The sequence below is a fragment of the Onychostoma macrolepis genome, chromosome 05 (assembly GCF_012432095.1).
Source record: "Onychostoma macrolepis isolate SWU-2019 chromosome 05, ASM1243209v1, whole genome shotgun sequence".
Taxonomy (NCBI): Eukaryota; Metazoa; Chordata; class Actinopteri; order Cypriniformes; family Cyprinidae; genus Onychostoma; species Onychostoma macrolepis.
The window spans coordinates 2748326-2773480 of record NC_081159.1 but is presented as its reverse complement, the minus strand read 5'-3'; the positions used below and the strand labels follow the sequence as shown (position 1 = coordinate 2773480).

The following is a 25155-nucleotide window of genomic DNA, read 5'->3' as shown; positions in this document are numbered from 1 at the left end:
AAATTCTTTACAAAGACAAAAAGGCCCCCGGGCTAGTGCAGAAACATCTGGTGCTAAACAAACGTTTCAGCGTTCATTTGTAATGTACACGGCTTGCTACAAGAGTGAGCTGTTAAAATGGCTGCGGTGTAAATTGGCTCCATCAAGACAATAATACTACACCTGCTGAGAACACTGGCTGTTAGAGGCAGTGAGACTGAAGCATTAATCCAACTGTGACGGGTAAAATCCATTCAAAATACACTGGACTTTGAAAACGTACACAGACTAGCTGATGGCAAAGGCTGCTTTTGTCAGAGACACTTCTATTAACACTAAGAAAATAGTAGTGCAGAGGTGTTTCTATGAGGTACCTTGTAAATACTTTGAAAATGAATAAAACATTTGGTGACAGCACCATAATACATTGAAAATGTATTACATTAACATGCCTTTCAGTGTTAATACTGTGGTACTGAAATTCATCTACCATGGTTTTACATAGCGAACCAAGGTACTTCCAAGAATACAGTGGTACTGCTGTACTATGGTACATGACCAAGAATGCTATAGTACTGTGGTTTTTGGGAATGTACCACGGTAGTACCATGTTATTCTTGCATGTACCTTAGAGTTTATTTCATATAATGTGATATTTGTTGATTGACTGATTTATTGATTGCTTAAAAGTTTGGGTTCTGTAAGTTGTTTTTTTTTTTTTTAAATAAATGAAAACTTTTATTCAGCAGGGGTGCATTAAATTGATTTATAATGCAATAAAAGTTATATTTTTCAATTAATTTATTTTCTTGCATTCTGAAAAAAAAAACGTCAGCATACACAAAAATATTAAGCAACAACTGTTCATATCATCATATCACAATGATCGAGAAAAGTATCGAGGCAATTCAATTCTAAATTCAACTTTGATTCAAGACAAATAAAATACATTTTGAAATGTATTCAAATAGAAAACACTTATTTTAAATATTTTAAATTTTTTGTAATAAAACTGCACAATACTGTTTTAACTGTATTATTGATTAAATAAATGTAGACTCGGTGGGCATAACAACCTTTTTTCAAAAACATTAAAAAAAACTAAAAATAAACAAATTCATTAAATGTAACTTCTGAACAGAGGTGTATATATTCTGAAATTCATATTAATGGCAATCCAAGCTATTTTCAAGAATACTTGTCCTAGCGCTTACATGTCTAATCAACATGACAATACCATGGTACTTTTAGGTACATATGTGGCTTTCTCAATTGTTAAATATAAACAGGACTTTAATCCCGACAATCTTGTTGAACGGATCATAACCTGCTAGATGAAAAACCATATAGTCCGATTGCTATTTTTCTTAGAACTCTACAACCTGTTATCGCCTCTCGCAAAGAGTGTGACATTCACACTACACAATGACAGCTGATTAAAACCTACGGTTTTAAACAGGACACTCGAGATGCCACATATCCCTTTAATTAAATCAGAAACAGTTATCACTTAAGATGTGGCTATAAGGGTGCTAATTATTGCACTGTTAAACAAAAATGAAAATATTTCAGATCCTGATCTGTTCTCCTGCATATGTTAAATTTTCCATTCAAAAACTACAATGAATTCAGCTCTTCAAATAATAATAAAAGCCCAAGCTAGTCACCAATAAACTCATATTTCTATTCTCAGTTTTAATTACTTAAAATTAATAACCATTCAAAGTAAAATTTTTAATTGCCACCTTTTTTTTTTTTTTTAGAAAAATACTAGTAGCGGGCAGCATACTGGCTGAGATAATAAACTGGTGTAAGTTTTAAAATATAATTTTTATTGTGCTTAAGCAACTACCACATTTTTTTTTCTTTTCAATGATTCTTTCTGCATGCTACATCATCACACCAGTATATGGAAACAAGTGACCAAGTCTTTACTCAAGTCTTTATGAGTTGAATCATTGAGTCATTTACTCAAATACACTCATTCTTTCAAAAACTTAACAAGTGAATCATTGAATTGTTGACTCAATTGATTTGTTCATGAACTAACACATTTATCATGCAGACTTTAGATCTTGCAAATTGCCAGGCTTCCATAGTTTGACCACAAAACCAATACAAATATGAGAACATATGACCACGGCATGAAAAACTGGAGGTATGGACCTGGGATTGCATCAGGCTGAGGGAAAATGTGTGTTTGTGTTCGGTAAGACACAAATACTTGTTTTTCCTGATTCTTTGTGATGTCGTCTTAAAATACCACCCAGATTTGACATGTGTGTGTGTCCAAAAGACAAATATTCAGCCTTGGATTTTTTGATTTTACACTAATATTCCAATCCTGGCTGTCTTTCCAGTGTCTGGTGCTTTTCATCCAGGACTGAATCAGCAAGCTCAGACAGACATCAACAGAGCAAATGAACTACCCTGTGATGTCTGAAACATCAGGCATTTAAGAATGTGATCTGGAGAGGAAAAAAGATGGCAGGCATGACAGCATCCTACATTGCATGCTGGGATACACTACACATGTGGTAACATGACCCGGATTTAATGCTGCATAATCTGTCAAAACACTGACACATGGCGTGCTATTTCTACTCCTGGACGCACACATAAAACACTCTCTCTGTCATTCTGTTGTGAATGTGCTGTAATCCACACAAACACCACCTGATGACACAAAAAGAACAAAGTCTCCCTTGCTAAACTACCATAGTTACTATAGTTTCAATCAATCTATAAAATGTATATTTTATTGACACACACAAAAAACAACAACTTGGTATTACTGTCCACTACTGTCAAAAAAAAACAAAAAAAAACACTACTATTATTTCTATACTACTACTACTACTACTACTACTACTACTATGAAAACAAAGAAAAAATATCCTAAAAGACAAAATTAAAGCAAAGAAAAAATTTCTAGCAAAACAAAAGCTAAACAGTGCACGAAAGTAAATTCAGTAAATAAAATAAAAGTAAAAACAGTAATATCATGGTACGTATCCAATGGAAACATAATATTACCATGGTACTTGTTAGCATACAATAATAAACTAATCTAGAAGCATCCATAACCCCTTTAGTTCCATTTATTTGTAAGAAAACATTGCACGCCATTACTGTGCACAGAACTTTTTGCAAAGGATATTTTGATTATGCTTTTACTGTAGATGGAAATCATGGTTACCATGATACATTTTTGTAAGGATTTTGTGAGTCTGCACAAAAAAAGTGCAAATATTATTATTTAAACTACTATTGCAGGAGATTGTGAGGAGTGAACTTGACAGCAGTGCATTAAGAGGACTAATAGGCAACAGAAGCTTCAGGATGGGGGAGGGAAACTCACAGTGTGTGTGTGTGTGTGTCTCTGTGCTCATGCCTAACTGGGCCATGATCTTGACCTTGGGTCACACCATATTCTCTTAGCAGCTCAAGTGCAGTTGCCTCACACTCTCAAAGCAATGATGTCAGCTAAACGGAAGGGGAAAAAACTCTAAAGTGTGTCTGGAGATTCTCAACACTTCATTTATTGCCTCTGAGGAATGGACGACCGCAGTGGGGTCTGTTTTCCTTTTCCTGGGCTCATTTATAATAAAGACAAAGAGAATAGGGTCAGTTGGGGCTTCTGATCAGTATGAGTTGAAGGAAAAACAGATGTAAAACAAACACACGTGCTCATGCGCACGCACACACTCTCGCAGAGGTTAAGTGACCCTGTTACTGAGGCCAGACCACACACTTGTTCTCTGGCTCCGTGAAGTTTGATCTGTCATCGGGACTATTCTGGCCTGCTCTGGACGTGCTCCCTCTGGCCTGGAAGACACTAATGAAAACGAGCCAAAACAAATGGGAAAGAGTACTTTTCTGCGTGTGTGTGCATGCATCTGCTGGTTTGCGTAAACTCAAGTCAATGGAGGAAAACCTACTTTGACACAGGCCTGTTTTAGCGACCTGTGCTAGCGGCCCTGCTATGATTTATTAAAACAACCCTGGCCTTCCTGCTTCCTAATCTTTGCTTACTGCTGTAGAAGCACGTTATCTCAACCAATCCCGGGTTCATTTCCATAACTACTAATCATATCTGTTTCTCTGATAGGTCTTGCAAAGCATTTTGATAAGCTACGCTATCTTGTGTAGACGCTGAATCAAAGAAAAGCTGTGGGATGCTAAGCTAACTCCTAATGCTAAGAAGTGATTTTCCTAACAAAAAAAAACAAAAAAAGAACACTTCTGCTGTACTTGCAGTATTTTGTTACTGATAGTACAATAAGCCTATGATAACTTTGTATTTGCCACTAATAAATCAGAAAAAAAATATTAAAACGAATTAATCTTGCAAAAGGTAATTTGGCAGAGAAATACAGTAAGTTATCAGACGTGTTCAAAATACCATGGAAGCATTTTGTTAGTGTACTTTACCCAAAAGGGAAAAAAAATAAAAAATTACAAATTACTTTAACCATTATATGATTTCACTCCAGCTTCAAAATGCTTCACATAAATATGGGGAGCATTTCAATGGCAGCATTGAATTTCAGTGCTAGCGTTCAAATAGGAAACTCAATAGTGTCGAGGCACACTGTGAAAAAATTAAAGCCCGCCACTCTTTCTGCAGCTGCTTTCTGGAATAGTGTTGAACAGCTTGAGCTGTTTGGTGAAATTCAAGATATGCTTGTGAATAAATATCCTGAATGTACGCCGGGCCGGCCAAAGCAAACCCTTACTGACAAGTGTGTTCATGCCTTACTCGTTCTTTCTCTCATTCTCTCTGACAGTTTCTATAATTTGTAGCTTTAAGGATAACTTAAAGGCTGTAACAGAGTGCTTCATATAACTCAGAGTAGTGTAAACCATGTATTCAGAAGAAACTGAAGAAAAGATGTGGCACTGCTTTTGTTTGATCTGAAAATTAATCATAGATGTTACAAAGCTCCACTTCACTTCAATGAAGTAAACTGATGAAAATCACTAAGATGGTTTGCCAAGTTCTTTTTAGGACTTCAACTCAAGAATAAGGGGCAAAAATACATCTGAAAAAAATATAAAATACTATACTATACTATAATGTAATATAGCAAAAAAAATTAAAGTGCATTTACACAGAGAGCAATCTAATCACTGGAGGTCAGTCAAGTCAAATTCATTTGTATAACGTTTTTCAAAATACACTGTTTCAAAGCAGCTTTACAGAAAATCATGATGTTTATATTTAAAATATCTTAATATCTTCACGCCTAATAGTTGCATTTCACAAATTAAAGCATTTGAGATATGTGACCCTGGACCACAAAACCAGACTTTAGTGTCAATTTTTCGAAATTGAGATTTATACATCATCTGGAAGCTGCATATATAATCTTTCCATTGATGTATGGTTTGTTATGATAGGACAATATTTGGCCGAGATGCAACTATTTGAATATCTGGAATCTGAGGGTGCCAAAAAAAATCGAAATATTGAGAAAATTGCCTTTAAAAGTTGTCCAAATGAAGTTCTCAGCAATGCGTATTACTAATCAAAAATGAAGTTTGGATATATTTATGGTAAGAAATTTACTAAATATCTTCATGGAACATGATCTTTACTTAATATCGTAATGAAAGAAAAATCGATAATTTTGACCCATACAATGTATTTTTGGCTATTGCTACAAATATACCCCAGCGACTTAAAAGGAACACTCCACTTTTCTTGGAAATAGGCTCATTCTCCAACTCCCCCAGAGTTAATAAGTTGAGTTTTACCATTTTGAATCCATTCAGCTGATCTCTGGATCTGGCGATAGCACTTTTAGCATAGCTTAGCATAGATCATTGAATCCAATTAGACCAGTAGCATCGCGTTCAAAAATGACCAAAGAGTTTCGATATTTGTCCTATTTAAAACTTGACTCTTCTGTAGTTATATCGTGTACTAAGACCGGCGGAAAATGAAAAGTTGCGATTTTCTAGGCCAATTTGGCTAGGAACTATACTCTCATTCCGGCGTAAATAATCAATTAACTTTGCTGCCGTACCATGGCGCAGTGATATTACGTAGCGCCTGAAAGTAGTCCCCAGCTATATTATAACTAGGTACCTAGCTGGGGACTACTTTCAGGTGCTGCGTAATATCACTGCACCTGCTGTGGCCATGGTACGGCAGCAAACTTCCTTGATTATTACGCCGGAATGAGAGTATAGTTCTTAATCATATCAGCCTAGAAAATCTAAATTTTCCATTTTCGGCCGGTCTTAGTACACGATGTAACTACAGAAGAGTCCAGTTTTAAATAGGACAAATATCGAAACTCTTTGGTCATTTTTGAACGCGATGCTACTGGTCTAATCGGATTCAATGATCTATGCTAAGCTATGCTAAAAGTGCTATCGCCAGATCCAGAGATCAGCTGAATGGATTCAAAAACGGTAAAACTCAACTTATTAACTTCCAAAAAAAAGTGGAGTGTTCCTTTAAGACTGGTTTTGTGGTCCAGGGTCACATATGATATAGTATATACTGTCCTATTAGAGTAAACAGTATGAATGGTGGACATACTCATATATCCAACTTCATTTAAAGATTTTGTGATGAAAAAAAAAAAAACAGGCTATTGAGATTTGCTATATAGTATATATAGTCACGTAAATTGCCATAGTGTTGGTTTCTAGCCTACAGCGGTCACTTATGTCGCTTCAGTCTGATCACCTTCTCACTGCAAATCACCACCAGTGTGAACACACATGTGATTCCTATAAAGCATCTCACAAGCTTCAGTGGAAGAAAATTGCATGCAACTGCATGTTTAAAATGTTAAAATTTCCAAGTAGTTTTGTAGATTATACCGAGTCTTCTTTAAAATGTTTAACAATGGCTATTTCAATCAATTCACACCTAGATTTTCTTCCAGAAACACTTATAGTGCTCACAGACAGAGGCACAGGAGGAGGCACTGCTGTGCCAGAGATCCCTCTTGAGATATTCCCCTCAGGCCCAGAGGAACAGGAGTCATCTGAGATACTGTATCTCTCCCAGGACAGAGGCAGAGCTCCTTACTGAAAATGGATGTCTGGGGAGAATCAGCAGTGCCGAGGGCGCTACGTTAAATGGAAATGCACGGCAAGGTCGTCTCTTTCCATTCATCTCTGTCCTCCGTGTCAGCCACTGAGCCGGCACTTCAGCAATATTTTGCAGAGAGCGAGAGGAGGAAACACGGTTTACCAGCTTTCCATCACTCCGGAGAAGATGGGTGGATGTCTCGGATTGGCATTCAGAGGAGAAAAGTGTCCCCTTCTCATGAGAAGCATCCGTCACTGACGTTCTTGATGGAACACAGGAAACAGATCGACTTTCTCCTTAATGGCAATCAATCCCAAGACTGTCCCGCTCTCAGAGGGAACATTTACAGCAGGCAGTAAAGAAGGCCTTTGGGGCCCAATTGCATCCAGTAATCCTGCTAAGTGAGCTATATTTCCCTCCTTCATGTCTGCTATTGGACAGGCCAGGTTCATAAATACTGCAGTTAATCTGGAAGCCGCAACCTCAGCCTGAGGAGGTAATATGAGAGGGCATAAGGCCGCAAAGACGTGAAACCATCGCTGACGCTGTTGAGTCACTGTGGACACATTTGTACATACATGAATCACGCTAATACATGACACGCAGTGAAAATCCCACTCTGAGAGGCCTGCAATCCATTAATGGGGTCCAACTTGGGAAAGAATCTTTAACATTTTACGTACAATCCAGAATAATACAGCTTGTGGGCTCATTGCAAATGCCTGCATAAATAACCTCACTAGGACAATTATGAATCACAAAACTACCAATTGCAAAGCAGTAAAGACATTTCAAATAAATGCTGTTCTTTTAACCTCTGCATGCATTTAAAAAAAATGCATTATGTTTAAAAATATTAAGCAGCACAACTATTTTCAATATTGATAAGATTTCTTAAATCAGCATATTAGAATGATTTCTGAAGGGTCATGTGACACTGAAGACTGGAGTAAGATGCTGAAAATTCAGCTTAGCCATTACAGGAATAAATTTAATTTTTAAAACGCATTGAAACAGAAAAAAAGTTATTTTAAATTGTAATATTATTTTGCAATTATTCACTACATTTCAGTAATCATTGCAGCCTTGCTAAGCATAAGAGATTTCTTTCAAAAACATAAAAAAGCCCCATGTTACCAACCCTAAACTTTTGAACAGTAGTGTACATTCAGCAAAAAAATACACAAGATTCATTTATCCACTAGATATATAGAGGACCATTCGAGATGAGAAACAACGACCTGCCTGTGCAGTGCTGCTAAGATAAAATGGAGGAACTCCTCTTTGTGTGTATCTAATGGGTTTTATGAGCTACAGGCGGCTGCTGTATAGCTGCTGACAGCCAAGAGGGCTCACATCTACCTGTTCTATTTCCCAGCCATAACCTATCCTTCCCCACTCTTTCATTTGGGAAATTGTACATCAAAATGTCTCCCGCAGGCCTAAGCGCTCCTCGGGCGATCCTCCCTCATATATCTACCAGAAGGCCAGCACTCTTTATCAAGCCATCAAGGCCAGAGGTCAAGGACTTCATCCCCCACAATGCTTTTCACCTCGAGGCAGGCTGTCAAGAGGAGTCTGACACTGAGGCCAACTGCTCGCGCTCAGTGGCAGGCCAATGGGGAGAGGTCTTGGTCTCGGTGTCCATGGAAACACCGCTAGGTTTCTGCTTCTAGTTCTTTTCACAGTTTCTTGAAATGCATCACAGGAGCTCAGGCAAAGGTGCGTGTCTCATGTGGTATATTTAACTCCGTAAAGTGCTAATAAAAAAAGTAGCTGATGACAGATTCTAAACCAAAGCCGTTGATTAGTCAACAGATGGCCAATGTACGCACAGATAATGAAATTAGAGTAAATTAACCCCAAGCACTGAAGCAGTCAGGTGCAGCACTGACGTTATGAACTGATAGATAAACATTGTAAACAAGCAATATGCTGGTCTATTAAACAATGCTACACAAAGATCTAAAGTGTCCTTCTTGCCAGACCAAATTACTAAGGTCATCAGAGCCATAACACAGTGAATAACGCACATAAAGGACTATTCACATTGGCAGTGATTAGAGCAGTGTGGCGAAGCAGATTTTAACTGTATGCAAATGAGCAGTGACGAGATGCATATTCTACCAATGGGAATGCTGATGGCAGGGTTGAATTGAGAATTCAGAACTGATTTAGGAATGCCTTGGAAAAAAAAACTAAAATCTAATTTTGAGGCAAATCAAATCCATTCATAACCCTTGCGCTGTGCTGAAAATCCTGAAAACTAATTGGATGTTCCCGTTCAAAAACTCACTGTGGATACCTTATTATGCTATATTAGCATAAAATCTTGGAATTTCTTTTCGTCAACTTGTTTTCTTTCAATTAGCATAGGTTTTGTATTGCTTTTTGGAACTGATCTAAATTTGTTCATTGACCCGGGCTTACGCACCTCAGTTTTTGAGTTAAAAAAGCATTATTTGTGCAAAATCTTCAGCCAAAAACTCAAAACTGAGGTGCATAAGCTAAGATCAATAAGGCTTTCTATAAATAGCTTTCAAAAAGAAACAAAAACTTGTGCTGGCTGAAAGAAAACAAGTTGACAAAAAGATTGAATGCTATATTTGGTAATAATATAGGAAATTAATTTTTCTTTGGGAAGTTATTATACCCTGTGTGAGCAAATTTAGTAAGTTTCAGTGCAATGCCATAACTAGAAAATTCTCTCTGGGTCAGAACCAGAAGACAACATGGGGGTTAAAGAATACATATAATTACTCATGCATACAAGCAACAAACCCTAAACCAAACTCTACCATAAGAGAAGCTGTAGCCATTTCCAGCTCATATGTGCAAGGCTTCCGGTGTCAGCTACTTCCAGTTACTATAGCTTTAAAAATGGTCCACTATACTGGTTGCTGTTGTAAACTGGTGTCTGTCATCATATAATTTTAATTCATTATTATAATTATAAACACACTGGTTTGTAGCTTGCTTATGTGTTGACAAATATGGTGGATATTATCCCTGCAATTTTTCAGTCTCATTTATGATGACTGGAATACGCTATACTCATTATGTTTGGTTAAGAAAAAAAAAAAGAAACTCAACCTTTAAAATCAGATGTGCTCAATGGGTTTGAATTCATCTACATTTCCCTATACGCAAAAAGACAAAAAGGCTGCAAACAAAAATATAAAAAAGAAAAGTTACAAGATTGATATGTGCATAATACATTAACTCAGTGCCGTTAATAAACTAATAATGAGCTACAAATTGACACATAATTATGCATTTCCCTTTTTAATTAAGAGAGAGCGACGCTAGTCTATATCAAAATATACAACATTTTTTTTCTTATCAGGGAGAGAGCAAGAAATACTGTGAGAGGAAAAAGAGAGAGAGAAGTGAAGCATAAAGAGTGTGATGTTCCCTCTGACAGCACAGCCGTGCTCGTTAAACCTTTTCTTTATCTCTTAACAATCGCTCTAATTATGTTCATTGAAGGGGGCCAATTAATCCTGCATTGTCAGGCCCTGCGGCTAAGTGTTTCTCCCACATCCAGAGGAATCTGCAATTAACACAGCCAAATTTATTTAGTGACACTTCTCGGCTTTTGACTCCCTCCAATTATCCCTAATCAATGCTGCAGAGTGCTGGCGGGGGAGCAGGCAGGTCGCCCTCATTTGTTGAGCGAGGAATAAGTGCGCCGAGTCCTCGGCCTCCGAAGGCCAGACGTGTCAGAGGAGCGATGACATGAGCCTGTCAGAGAGAGAGAGAGAGAGAGAGAGAGAGGGAGGGAGGGAGTATTTCTCACTCTATTAGAAGCTTTACCAGCCTCAGCAGATCGATAGATGTCGAACGACGTTATCTATTTTAGTGGAAATTCAACTTGCGTGTCATCACAGGAGAAAAGAAGAAATAATGATTTTAATGATTTCTAAGGTTGCAGGTGGGCTGCTGAAGACAGAGCTGGGAGGACGGAGAGCTTGGTGTTAAAGCACTTAAAGAAACTATATACATATATAGGCCTAGGGCTGGGCGGTATATCGAGTTTGTAAGATATATCAATATATTTTTTATAAGCGATACGGTATGAAGCAACACCGTTAATATCGATATACAGTAGTTTGATACGAGCACATCTGAAAAAATATCTAGGGAGGACACAGACTGAACTGAACTGAGAAAGTGCTTAATACAATTTGTTCTACATGTATCAAGCTTTATATGAAGGGCTTTAAAAAAACAAAAAAAAAACATGGAAATATTTCCATTTTGCTGTGAGAAGTGCTTTTGAAAGAGAAAAGCTTTTGCTTTGCGATTCTCCGCTAAACTTCACAGACCATTTAGAACGAGGGCCACCACCGTGCGCCAAACAGACGGGGCGCAATAACTCTGACTAAAATATACATTTTGCTAAAATGTTTGTAGTTGGAAAATAAATGTGACATATATAGAATTTTAAGTGTATTTGTATGATAGCACTAACTGTAAAGTGTAATGGGGTAATCAAAATTTTTACTCAATTAGTCTGTGCTTTTTTATCATTTTCATTTTTAGTTTAGTAAATTTAACTTCTGCTTTAAAAGCATAATTTTTTTTTTAGATTGCAATGTTACAATGTGATTTTAACCCTTTTTGCACATAATATATGCCTTCATGTGTACATACACTTTATTTGTTTAATCCAAATACAAAATACCGAGATATATACACCGCACATCAGCCAAAAAATACAGAGATATGAATTTTTGCTCATATCGCCCAGCCCTACATAGGCCTACATTCAGTTTAGTCGGTTGCTAAGATTTTGTTTTTTGAAAGAAGCCTCTAATGCTCACCAAGGCTACATTTAAAAAAATACAGTAAAATAGTAATACTGTAAAACATTTTACAGTTTAAATTACCCGTTTCTATTTTATTATACTTTAAACATAATTTATTCCTGCACTCTCAGAAATAAAGGTACAAAAGCTGTCACTGGGGCGGTACCTTTTCAAAAGGTACGTTTGTACCTAAAGAGTCCATTTTGGTACCTTAAAGGCACATATTAGTACTTAAAGTGTACACATTAGAACCTAATAGGTACCGCCCTAGTGACAGCTTTTGTACCTTTATTTCTGAGAGTGTGTGACGCAAAGCTGAATTTTCAGCAATCATTACTGTCACATGATCCTTTATAAATCTTTCTAATATGCTGATTTGCTGCTCAAGAAACATTTCTTATCAATGTTGAAAAAAACGTTTGGTGCTTAGTATTTATTTTTTATTTTTTAAATGTGATCTATACATATAAATGTAGCCATAATACATTGTTCCATGGATTCTTTCATAAATAGAAACTTCAAAAGAACATTTATTTGAAATGTAAATCTTTTGTAACATTTTTTTTTTAGCAATTTAAACCACTTAACTAATAGTGTCTCTCTCTCAACAATTATCAACAATAATATTGTGGTCAATAAAACAATATGCATTTGAATTCTAATAATGACAACATGTACAAAACAGTAACAAATGACTCAAAACTCATAAAATACCTGTTTATTTTTTGCTTATTTCTGTCAGTCTAAGATGTCATTGCTATAGATTGTGTGTATTAAGCTCAAATTTCATTAGAGAATGTAAAGTGGAGTGGTATCTTCCCGGTCTTATTCATAAATCTGTTGAAAGCTACACTGTAAAAAAAATTCCGTAGTTTTTACAAAATAATTCTGGCAGCTGTGGTTGCCAGAATAATTTTGTAAAAAATACAGAAAAACTGTAAACACATTTACAGAACAAAACTGTAAAATATACAGTATAAAACTGTAATTTACAAACAGGGAAATTTGAATGTAAACCACTACATTCAACAACACACACTGCTATTAAAATCTGTTTTGTACCTTTAACATACTGACAACCACCATAATAATGCAGGTGGTAAAAGAGAAAGCCACATGAAGAATCAAAGATCATCACAAGTAGCTTCACCACAAGCAGAAGTATATACTAATATATAGAAGGTGCACAGAGTCATTCATGCAAACACATGGTGACACACATGATACTTAAATAATGCAATAAACTTTCATTAAACAACAGATGATGTAACAAAGCCCAAATGTACATAACTGATAACAAAAACTATTTAAAAAAAAAACATGATTATTTAAACAAAATACTTTCAAATGTGGAGTGTCACGCAGGGAATTCTGGGAATATCAGTTTACAGTTTTTGACTGTAAATTATACATTGATTTGTTATTTTTACTTCTAGAAACTGTACAATTAACATGAAATGTCTGGTTAGATCTTTTACAGTTTTTGCCTGTATATAGTACAGGAACTCACTGTTTACATATTAACAGTTTTTTTCAGTAGCGTTTTTACAAAATTTTACAGTTAAAATTACACTTATTTTTTACAGTATGTAGCCACTATTTGTCTTCAGTTTTATTTTTTAAAAACCTGAAATGGTTAAATTAGAAGAACTCACATTAACGGTAAAGTGTTTAATTTAGTTCTATTTACATACTGCATATTGATATACCGTTTACCGTTTGCTGAAACAGTATACGGTATGTATACGATTACCGTTTTTCCATTTACTCCTTTAAATATCTGTCATGTATAAAACTCACTGTAACCTTCATATAATGGTTCATGCAAACTGCACACCAAGTGTGTTTTGAAACCCTTGTGCATTTATAAAACAAAACCCAGACACTTTTGTACTAACCTAAAACATTACCAGAGACAAACGCCATGGTTGGAAGGCAGCTTGTGCTTTGGAACGTGCACTGATCACACAAACACTCCTACACGTGCTACACACGCACGCACAGCAGAAAAGGGTCACCTCTAAACACGCCAGCATCTGACAGCTCAACTTAACAGTGACAGACCCAAAGAGAGCCGCAAAACAGGACAACAAATCTATTCAATCTCTTGGCATGGACCGCTCACACACACACACAGACACAGACTGATAAACACATGCAGCTCAACACACACACATCCATGCATCCATCCACTCACTCACACACACACACACACACACCTAACATGTCGCCTTTGCCTCAAATGAGGTCTTACCACATATTTAACACTTTAACCCGAGTCTATATCCCTCCTCCCACTTCCTCCTCCCATCTGGCAATCGTGCCGCCACACACGCCGCTTCTTGCTCTCTCGGTAATCAGCTTAGCTGCAGCCTGCTCGCTTGGCCACCATCGCTAGTTGGACAAAACCACAATGCGAAGCTCCCACCAGAGCCGGGCCTAACCTTCCAGCATTCACAGTATGCCAAGGGGCCTTCGTGACCGCCTCGGTCCCATCTGGGGGGCTCTTTCCCCTGGGACAGAAGCAGTGATACGCCCCCTCTGCCCGGTGAACCTCCGGGGAGCTCTGGGGCTATTGTTTGTGGGCTATCAGTCTGCGGCCCTTTTGTTCGGCAAATGACAGATGCCACATTGTTTGACATGTACACGACACACTTCGGATGAGGGTGGAGAGGAGGCTGGCGAGAGGGGAGGATATAGAGGACGGGAAGAAAAGAGAAGGGGAGGAGAGAGGGAAAGGGCAGGGGACGGCGCTTTGTGCCTCCGCCAGTTCTCAAAGCAGCCGTAATCCCCTTCAGCCCATCTATTGTCCCTCGAGCTCATAAAAGTGACATCACACTTAGGTCCGGATGACAAACGGCAATGCGTAATGTGAACACGAACAGCAGCGCATTGTCATCGCAACATCACGCCAACCGCTAAAAGAAACGTGCGTGAGGTTTGTAAACCTTTATACATCAGCAAAAACGGATTTGGAGAAGCTCGAATCGGCAGTTTATCATTAAAGCAAGCACATATAATGCTAAATGAGGTAAATTTGAGCTATGCTCAACCGAACACTTCACGATTTCCCTCACTGAATCTGCATTTCTATGCACATTTTACTAAAACAAAAAAAAGCAATTTAACATTTATCTAAAACTGCATTCTGATTCGTTTTTCTGAGGAAAACGGGTGCATGTTGACTAGTTGAAGTACTACATTTCCTTATATTAAGCACCACAACCGTATATACATCTAGCAGGAGCTTTATGCCTGCAACACAAAAGGACACCACCATTTCCTGCTTCTGCAGTACATTGAGTCCTAACGTGAAGACACAGTGCCCCCTAGTGGCCCAAAAACACTAACAGACCCATAAAAGACTGCAAGATGTTCATATACTATATAGAACTGCAATACTCCCTTCCCCCACATTTCACATGCACTTCCTGTCCTCACCAGCAGGGCGCAGTGGTGTACAATGCACACTCTGGCCAAAAGCACACACTAAGCAAAATATGGGAGTCTCCAGAAAAGAACAGGCAGAAGGTGCTGATAGTTTAGCATTTCTGTCTTATGTAAGTGTGGGCTGTAAGAAATTGACCCCAGATCAGTGCTTATGAGCAGGTTAAGCTTCATGGAATGAGTTTAATCTGATTGGTTTAAAGCGATAATCATCTTAAATGCATCTGAAAGCAGCTTTACTAGGTCAAAGGCACACAACTCAGAGGGAATGTAAAACCTTAAGAGAAACACACACACACACACACACACACAAGCTGGCTGGTAACCAAGGCTGTCAGAGCGGGTCTCACAACACTGTCGGTTTTCTTACCCCTAAGTGGGCCTGTCAAAACAAACATAACCATGACAAAAGAGAGACAGAGAGAGAAACAGAGAGAAAACATCTGAAACGTCTGGTTAAAAACTGTTTTTAAAACTGAAATTAATACACTATTTGAATATAAATCAAATAATTCTTATAAATAATGTTAATTCTATTATAATTCTATTCATAATTACATTTCTATGTAATTTTATCTTCATCAATTATAGTTTTTGTTACACATACAGTATACGTGCTCCAGCTTGTGTACTTCTGTAGTGAACTCTTCGTTACACTGTATATTGCAAACAGTATTGGCTGCAAATAGATCGTATTGCTTCCTCATTTCTAAGTGTGTATTTGTGTATACTATTTTATATACACAGCCTACATATACATACACACATGAACGAGGAAACCGCTTATCATAAGAGGCAACACTATTTGCAGTACACAATGCAAAATGTATGTGCATACAGATGCAGAAGCAACAATCCTTATCAATGCTGAAAACAGTTTCTGTTGCTTAGTATTTGTGCACAAAGCAAACAGTGACACTCTACCATTCCAAAATTTGGGTAAGAATGTGTCACATAAAAAAAAAGAAAAGAAAATTAAATGAATACTTTTATTCAGCAACAGAGAAACCTTTAGTTTTAAGCTAGTTACTCAGCAGGCATCTGAGAAAATAGCTGCCAGGGGTGTTATAATGAGAGGCAATTAGCATACAAGCACAACTTCTCTGAGTCTAAATGGGAAAAGATCAAACATTTCGCCAAACATTTTAATAAATTAGTTCAAATGAGTATTGAATTGTGACAACAATGGTAAATTGTATTTTTCAGACTGTACAGTAAAATCACACACATTTTAGAACAAACCAACAGATCTAAGAAGATGATTGGCTCTTTAAGCTGAAAGGAGGGACTTCACTTCTATACACCTTAAGGTTAGACGACACGCTGAATTTAACACAAATGAAGACAAGGCTGTAAGAGATAGACTTACAGTCTTTACAATGGCAGGCACCACATATTTGTATTTCTATCCTTCATCCTTGTTTTCATTCTCGCCAAAAAATTAAGTGCTATCCTGACTATGTTCTATAACCACCACATTAAACATCAGAGTTTCTTCCATTTAAATTCTTACATGTGGTCCGTCGCCTCCTCACAATGTCTAGTGTGTAAATCACCTCTGAAGCTACACTGTCACAAAGAAACTTTCCTCTGGCTAAGTACCAACGGATATAGAAACCAAATACCAACACATAGAAACACCAAGTCTCAGCTCAGCGTAACAGACATGCATTAAAACCTCTAAAGGAAACTAAGTGTAAAGCTGTCAGCGTTAAAACAGCACAAAAGTGCACTCAGCATGCCAACTGTAACCTCTTTATTTAGCGGTTCATCTACAGACAAAGCAAGACAGACTTTTCACACTTCGGTCTTCTGCATTGCTCAGCGCTCGTTCTGTTGCATAACTATGAGAAATCATCTCATATCAGACTGAGCAATGCACAGTACTTCAAATATGCAGACTTCTCCTTTCTCAGACTCTATCCGTCATAGTTTCTGGCTGTTGAATACAGGCCGGGCGGCTAATTCACAACCTTGCAAGTGCTGCGCTGAGCAAATCCCTATCGTCAGACATCTGAGCCTGGGTGAAATTACAGCTCGCCCTTTCAGTCTCTCAGCTGCTATTAGACAAAGTGAGCGTTTGAAGAATGTGTCACATCCTGTAGGGCATAAATTGTACAGGGGGCCGTGCAATATTGAACCAATTTCAGCTTAAAAGGCCAGAAATGCCTTGAGTAAGCAATCCAGGAGAAAGATCTAATCAACCTGCTACAAAAATCGGTCCCAAAAATGGGAGCTGAGCATTGCTGTGTGTGCATTCAAGGTTATTCTCAATTTTCTGTGCATACTCTGGTACAGGATGTTCTGTAGTGTGCAGTAAGTGAAGTATCCTTCAAGCTCAAACGAAGCAGGCCTGCTGTGTGTTTCTCTCTCTTTAAAGTTTGAGAGGCATTGATTCATTTTTGTTTCAGCCTCAGATCACAATACACTAGATGCAATAACTATTAAGTGTTTTCATGCACTATTCAACATCTGCATGCAAATCAATAAACTGAGAAAAGAACTGCCTGAGACTTTTTTTTCTCTAATAGTTTCACTGTCGGACATGCACAAATTGAATGAGTTGATTGAAATACAGCACACAAAAGTGTACAATGTAAAAACCTCCATCTTATTTGCATACAACCTGTGATTCAATAGGCTGTGCCTAGTCAAAGTCAAAGTCAAGTCAAAGTTTCTTTACAATGCAAACAGATTACGTCTCATTCACAAAACCAACACAAAACACTATTTGCCTGGCACAATTAATGTTGTGATAATACTGCCTACAAAAAAATACATTACATAAATGTACATAAATGACACTATCAGCAGATCTGATACCAGCAGATTAGCTTAAACTGTTTGGCCTATCCTTGACTGGCTTATGCTTGATAAACTAATAATTGTTGTTTACTTGAAATTGCATGCTGCATAATATACAACCAGCTGTACAAGTACAGTACACAAATGACTTCTTAATGAGTTTTTAAATAGACTTTTTGACTTGCTATCCAGTGAAAACATATGAGCCTTTAAAATAGGCAAGTTTAACTTGGAGAGCCACACTTACGCACACTGCATAAGATATTCAGTTTTCATAGCATCTTGAATAAGTGTATTGTCTTACTGCACTTGGATATTTTCACTTATTTACAGCTTGTTTATACTTAAAACTACACAACTATATAAAAAAATTAAAAAAATCTCCCAGTGGAGTAAGACAAAATACACTCATATTAAGTCTTGGTTTCAGAGATTGCATCTTTAATATCTTGTGCAGTGTTGCTTCACAAGCAAATTCATCTTGTTGATTTTTTTTTAAATAATATTTAAAAAAAACCCATTAAGAATAGGATGTTTTGCAGAGCAAGTAAATGTCTTTCACTGTCATTCTGTTTGCATTTATTCTTTTTTTTTTTTTTTTTTTTTTTAATAACAAGGCCTGAGACAAAACTGTTAAAGTTGGGGGAAAACATGCAATTCAGTCATATTGCAAGTGAAGTGTGCAATTTTTGTGCCATTAGAGTCATCACAACAGAACTACAAGAGTAACATTTAATAAAAATTAATTAACGTTTTGATAGAGACAGAGTGTTTTAGCTTTTTTGAAGGATTCAACCTACAAATGGCTTACTCATAGTTGTCGCTGCAGCAAAAAAAAGTGACACACTTTAGCTTTAAGAAGACTGTAAAGTTAGACACTTGTATCTAATCTGATTTGCCCTTTAGCTGGTGCTTTTGTAACTCAAGCAGAAGCTTCCAGTAATTACAGAGAGGACAGAGTAACTTGAGGTTAAGATTCTAAGGCACAATGGCAATACTTCATAGATCACGTGTGCTGACCTACATCCGTTCGGTTATCTGCCCATATCCTTAACCAACAGGTTACACAACCCCACGGTAGAGCGTAAGTATGAGTGGGAGACATTTGGCAAAGATCTGTAAAAACATGTTTTTTTTTTCCTCCTCTGTGAGCGGTGTCCTGGCCCTCAGCACTGCTGTGGGTGATGTGCCCTGAGGGGTGATAACCTGAAGCCAGCCTCATCCAGCACATTAGAGAGCCGGACGGTTACTGGATCAGCTATGAGTTTAACTTCACATAATGGAGTTTCTGCCTTGAAAGCAGAAAGGAAAAATTCCCTTGAGTTACATGAGCTCATCCTGAAAAATCATGCAGTTTTGTGTGTTTGGTGGGTGCTCTCTCTCGCTCTCCATCTCTCCCAGAGCGATGCGAGGCAGTCAGTGCTAGATTTAATACTGATGCTCCAGGGGACGATGACACTGGATCCAGCAACAGACCAATCACTGCTAACATACAAGTGTGTGTGTGTTTCTAGTACACTCAATATATGCACAATATATAGTATATGGCTTGTCTCTCACACAGACAGATGTTTATCTAAATACGGACTTGCAACAGACTTCTATTGTTGTTCAGTAAAGTTAACTACTATAAATTAAAAAAAAGGTTATTCCGCTGATAGAAAGATAGATGGAACGATAGAACTATAGATGGAACGACAGAATAGACTGAACAACGGAATGATAGACTAACAGATCAACAGAATGACAGAACAATAGAATGATAGATAGAATGACAGATTGATAGGTATAATGGTAGATATGACAGAATGAAAAAAATTACAGAATGATAGACAGAACGACAGAGAACGATAGAATGAGAAAACGACAGATAAATAGACAAATAGATGACAGATAGACAACAATAGAATGACAGATTGATGGGTGTAATGGTAGATATGACAGAACGTCAGAAGAACGACAGAAAGATAGAACGATAGAACAGCAAACTGACAGATAGATAGACAGACAGACAGATAGAATGATAGACAGAATGATAGAACGATAGACAGACAGTCAGACAGATAGATAGAACGCTAAAACGATAGATAGAACAATAGAACAATAGATATGGATAGACAGACAGAACGATAGATATATATAGATAGTCTAGATAGATAGATACCCCAATCAGATATCATTTTTCCTATCAGATATGAATGATAACATGACAGAACGACAGTAAGAATGATAGAAAGATAGATAGAACGACGGACAGATAGACACAAAGATAGATGCCTCAATCAGGTCCTGTGGGCTCAAGTCTAATGCATGCTGCACTGCACGGAGATCTGATTTACTGAAAATAAAGTAAGCATATGACTAGCTGAATCACTGAACATGCGTGAGAAAAAAAAGTTAATATTTAAATGCTTTGATGAATCTGCCTTTAAGTGTGATCACGGGCTGTTCAGAGACAGAAATCAAGATGAGCTGTGCATCAAAAGCCCCGACACGTTGATCAGAGACATGCTGTGTGTGTCCCTCTGCATCTCTGCAGCGAGGAAACAAACACACACACACACACACACACCAGCGGCCCATGCGCATTCACAGTCTCTCCCCGTCCAGATGGCTGCTTTGTGGAGAGCCTTCCGCTCTGCAATTACAGCGATATGAAAGTGGTTTTCTTTTTTCCCCATTATTTCTGATCAGAGAGGGAAACGGAGCTGCCAGCGGGTGTATGAGAGTCTGATAGACGCCCACACGGGCTAGAACACCCTGCATTTAAACGCGCTGCCAGTGAGAGTGAACGCACAAAGGCCTGTGATCAGACAGAGATCCCATCTGGAGAGAAGCTGCTTTATATGCATTGGGCTACAGTGATGGAGAAGGCTTCAGGGGAGGGTAATCAGATACCTCTGGGAGGAGGCAAGTGACAGACACAGGATGAACCCTGCTCTGTCTGTCCATTTTGCTTTAACTCTGGCCTGATAATATTCTATCTGTCCTCGTGGTGTCAGAAAGCTGTCCTTTTAGAAAACTCAGTATGAATGACAGAAGACAGAGCGAGGAAGGAAGGAAAGAATCATGAGTTGGAGTTATGGTCTAGCTGTTAGCACCAGGGGTGTAGTAACCACTATAACCACACTTTCAGAAAGTTTGTCACTGACACTTTGAGCAGACATGCAGAATGATTGCTAGACACAAAAAACAAAAATAAACAGTTAGGCAGACAGAGACAGACACACACGCACAGAGACAGTTTACCACATACATTTTCACATGCCATTTTCTCTCTGTCTTACTAAGCAGGTTTATCTTTAATAATACTAATGTGTTCATTTCATAAAAGTTGTTGGAATATTCAGGGTCTTCCTTATTAGACATTTGGTTAAAATTAAACTTAAATTGACATTTCAACCAGTGCACACGTATCGCTGTACCATCTACATTCCTCCAGTGAAATCCCCTTAAAATATCTGAACAACATCCACAAAGAGATCAGACGTTTCCAGGCCCAGACATAAACATGTCTTTGGCCAAAACCCCCTGAGTCTCACAAAAAACCTCCCACCAAGAAACAGTCTTGACCAAACAGTAAATAAAAATGGTACAGAGTTCGTGCAGCTCTGCTGAGCTTCAGGCCTGTACATACTCGATGGCTGGATCACTTGTTGTTCAGGTCTTAGAGCTAGTGTAGTTGACTATGCCATCACTGACATGGACCCATCCTTCTTCAGTGCATTCACTGTCACGCAATAAACTCCACTTTCTGACCATAACCAAATTCATATTAACACACATAACATCTGGAAACCAGTAAAATTGATCAAATCAAGCAGAAATACAGATGGGCTCCATTCATCACATACACATTTATCCAAGCCCTCAATTCTGAAGAACTAAAACATCTAATCACTACATTTATTAGCAAAAACATTTTTTAAACAACTAAAGATGTGTTGATTTGACTACAAATGAAATCAATTACATATTTCAAAAAGCTGCTTGTAAAAGAAAGGCAAAAAAGATAGTAAAAAAAAAAGGTTTGACTTTGACTGCAAAACATTAAGAAAACAAATGATCAAATCTGAAACATAAAAGAACCAAACAATGTAGACATAAGAACTGAATGCTGTTCAAAAATAAAACAATACAAAGACACAATTAGATCAAAAAATAAATGCATCTGACCAAAAGGTTTACAAGAAATAGAACATTCAATAAATCAAAATCAGTTCTGGGATATGTGAATAATCCGAGTACAACAAAACCTCAAGACTTACCAATACAAGACGGAAACTTTTGAATGAAATATTTAGAAAATGTATATGAAGAAGTCCCACCAAAACAACCCAATGAAAATTATAATCAGATCAAACAAAGTATACAAACTTACGAAAACACAATTAAAAACCAATCAAAAACCACTTGACTTTCCAATTATGCAAGAAAAATTGACCCTCCAAAACTGTAAAAAACTTGTGGTTCTGACAGCATTCTAGGTGCAATCCTGAAACACAGCACACCTGAGCTTCAGACAGATGTGCTCAAATTATTCAACCTTGTATTTAGGGCGTTTTCCTGACATCTGGAGCCAAGAGCTTATTAGACCGATCCACAAGAGTGGAGATAAACTGGACCCTAATAATTCTGGAGGCATTTGTGTGAGCAGTAATCTGGGGAAGTTATTTAGCAGTAGAACTGTAAACTTCCTTAATGAACACAATGTCCTGAGCCCAAGTCAGATTGGCTTCCTTCCAAATCACAGAACTACTGACCATAATTACACCCTACACACCCAATCAATAAACACGTAAAACAGATCAAAAATGGAAAAATATTTGCATGCATTGTTGACTTCAAAAATCATTTGATTCTAATTGGCACAACAGATTATATTACAAACTTTACAAAGTGGTTTAGTGGGTAAAGTTTAAGACATAATAATATCTATGTATTCAAACTACAAATGTGCAATACGAATTGGCAATAAATGAATTGAATTCTTCACCCAGAAGAGATTCAAGAGGTGAGTGACAGGATTGTAGCCTGAGTCCAACCTGTTCAAATTTACAGTAATGAAATAACGGAGCAGGTGGAACAGTCTACAGCCCTGGACTCACTCAAAAACATCAAGCTTTTGATGTCCGCAGATGATCCGCAGTGCTGCTGTCATCCACTCCACAGGGACTACAGCAGCACATAGACCTGCTGAGCTAGAACTGGGCCCTGGCAGTAAACCTCAAAAAGACCAACATGAACAGATACCAGTTCAGTCTAGGCAGCACCGCCCTAGAACACATGATGCAGTACACATACCTCGGCCTGATTATCACTGCATCTGGGTTTCAGTATGGCAGTGAAAGCTCTCGAAGATAAAGCTCGAAGAGCTCTATATGTAATTAAGAAACAAAATCTTAAAATTATTTGAATTACAGATTCCAACATGGTGTAAAATGTTCGATAGCGTAATTCAGCCCATAGCGCTGTACAGAAGTAAGGTGTGGGGTCCACTCAGTGATCAGAACTACAGTCGATGGGACAGACACCCAAAAGAATCCATGCACACAGAATTCTGCCAACTCCTTCTAAAATTACCAAAGAGAATACCCAATAATGCATGTTGGGCAGAATTAGGCCGAATTCTCATTGATTATTAATATGCAAAAAAGATCACTAAAATGCATCTAAAATTGAGTCCCACATATGAGTCGTTACTAGGGATGATTCACGATTTTAATTTCACGATTCAGTTTGATTCACGATTGAACAAAATGAGATTTAAGACAAATTATAAATTAAATGTGTCCTTTTATTATTGCTTGGACAAAATCCTGCACATTTCTTTGTGAAACTGAAATATAACACTATAATAATATACTAATATAGCACTTGCATATCATTGCTCTTTTGTTTATTTTGATTGCTTCTATCTGTCCTCATTTGTAAGTTGCTTTGGATAAAAGCATCAGCTTAAAAAAAATATATATAAAAAATATAAATGTAAATGTAAATAACAAAACTAAATTGAAATTTCAAAACAAACCCCAAATTAAACAAATAAGTAACAAATTAAAATAGACCTCTTCATATAAACAAAATAAGGCTTTGTCGGTGCTCTTTCCATTTAATATTAGAGGCAACCACTGCATTTTAATCATGATCCATGAGCAGTTTTTAATCTAAATTAGATTGTATAATTTCAAAATTTGATGCAAAAACAGAATGGTCTGACTTCAGTTTTGTGAAAATATACATAAAAAAAAATATCTGCATGAAACAGAAACAGCAGACGAGCTGCATGAGACGCAGCAGGTGGCGCTTAAAGCGTTTCCTTTGTTTCCGCTGTAAACCAAGCAGCGCTGCACTTGTGAACTTTAATATGCATTATACAGAGGCAAGATGAAAAGAAAAAATACCATCTAAACTTTTCTAAAGATAATAAGTTCCCCTCAGACATACATTCATATGAAATCCTACCCATAATTGTATTGCGATTTGTTTTGCATCTCAAACGATTTTAATCATCACATATTTTAATAAATTTTCAACCGGCTCGTGGTTAATCATTACATCCCTAGGTTACGTTTTAAATTGCTAAAAACTTGCTGACTTACACTACTAACACTAACCAGTCTCAGACCAGCACTGCCTCTCCCAAACATCAAAATAAATCAATCTAAAAATACATATCTAGAACACTGGGATCAAGCAACTAAAACCCAAGGTAAATTACAATTCTATCGAACTATGAAATCAAATTATGAATTGGAAGAATATCTCCAGAGTGTCAGAGACGAGTACAGGCTCAGTGAGCACAGTCTAGCCATCGAGATCAGCAGACACAAAAAGAGCTGCTTAACCAGAGAGCAAAGAGTGTGTGCTCACTGGAAGACAGGACAGAGACGCACTTCCTACTTCACTGCCACAAACTTAAATCAATAAGAGACCTGAACAAATTCACAAGCATCATAAAGAACTTTACAGCCATGACTGAAGAGGAACAGATAAAGATAATATTAGGAGAGGGACAGAGATATGTGTGGATGTGCCAGAGCCTGAGAGACAGCAGGT

The 25155-nt window shown here is 37.5% G+C and overlaps 1 protein-coding gene across 1 annotated transcript in view; it reads right to left on the bottom strand.

Moving 5' to 3' along the window:
* Positions 1 to 25155, bottom strand: part of fbrsl1 (fibrosin-like 1) — a 293809-nt gene that overhangs the window by 204244 nt on the left and 64410 nt on the right.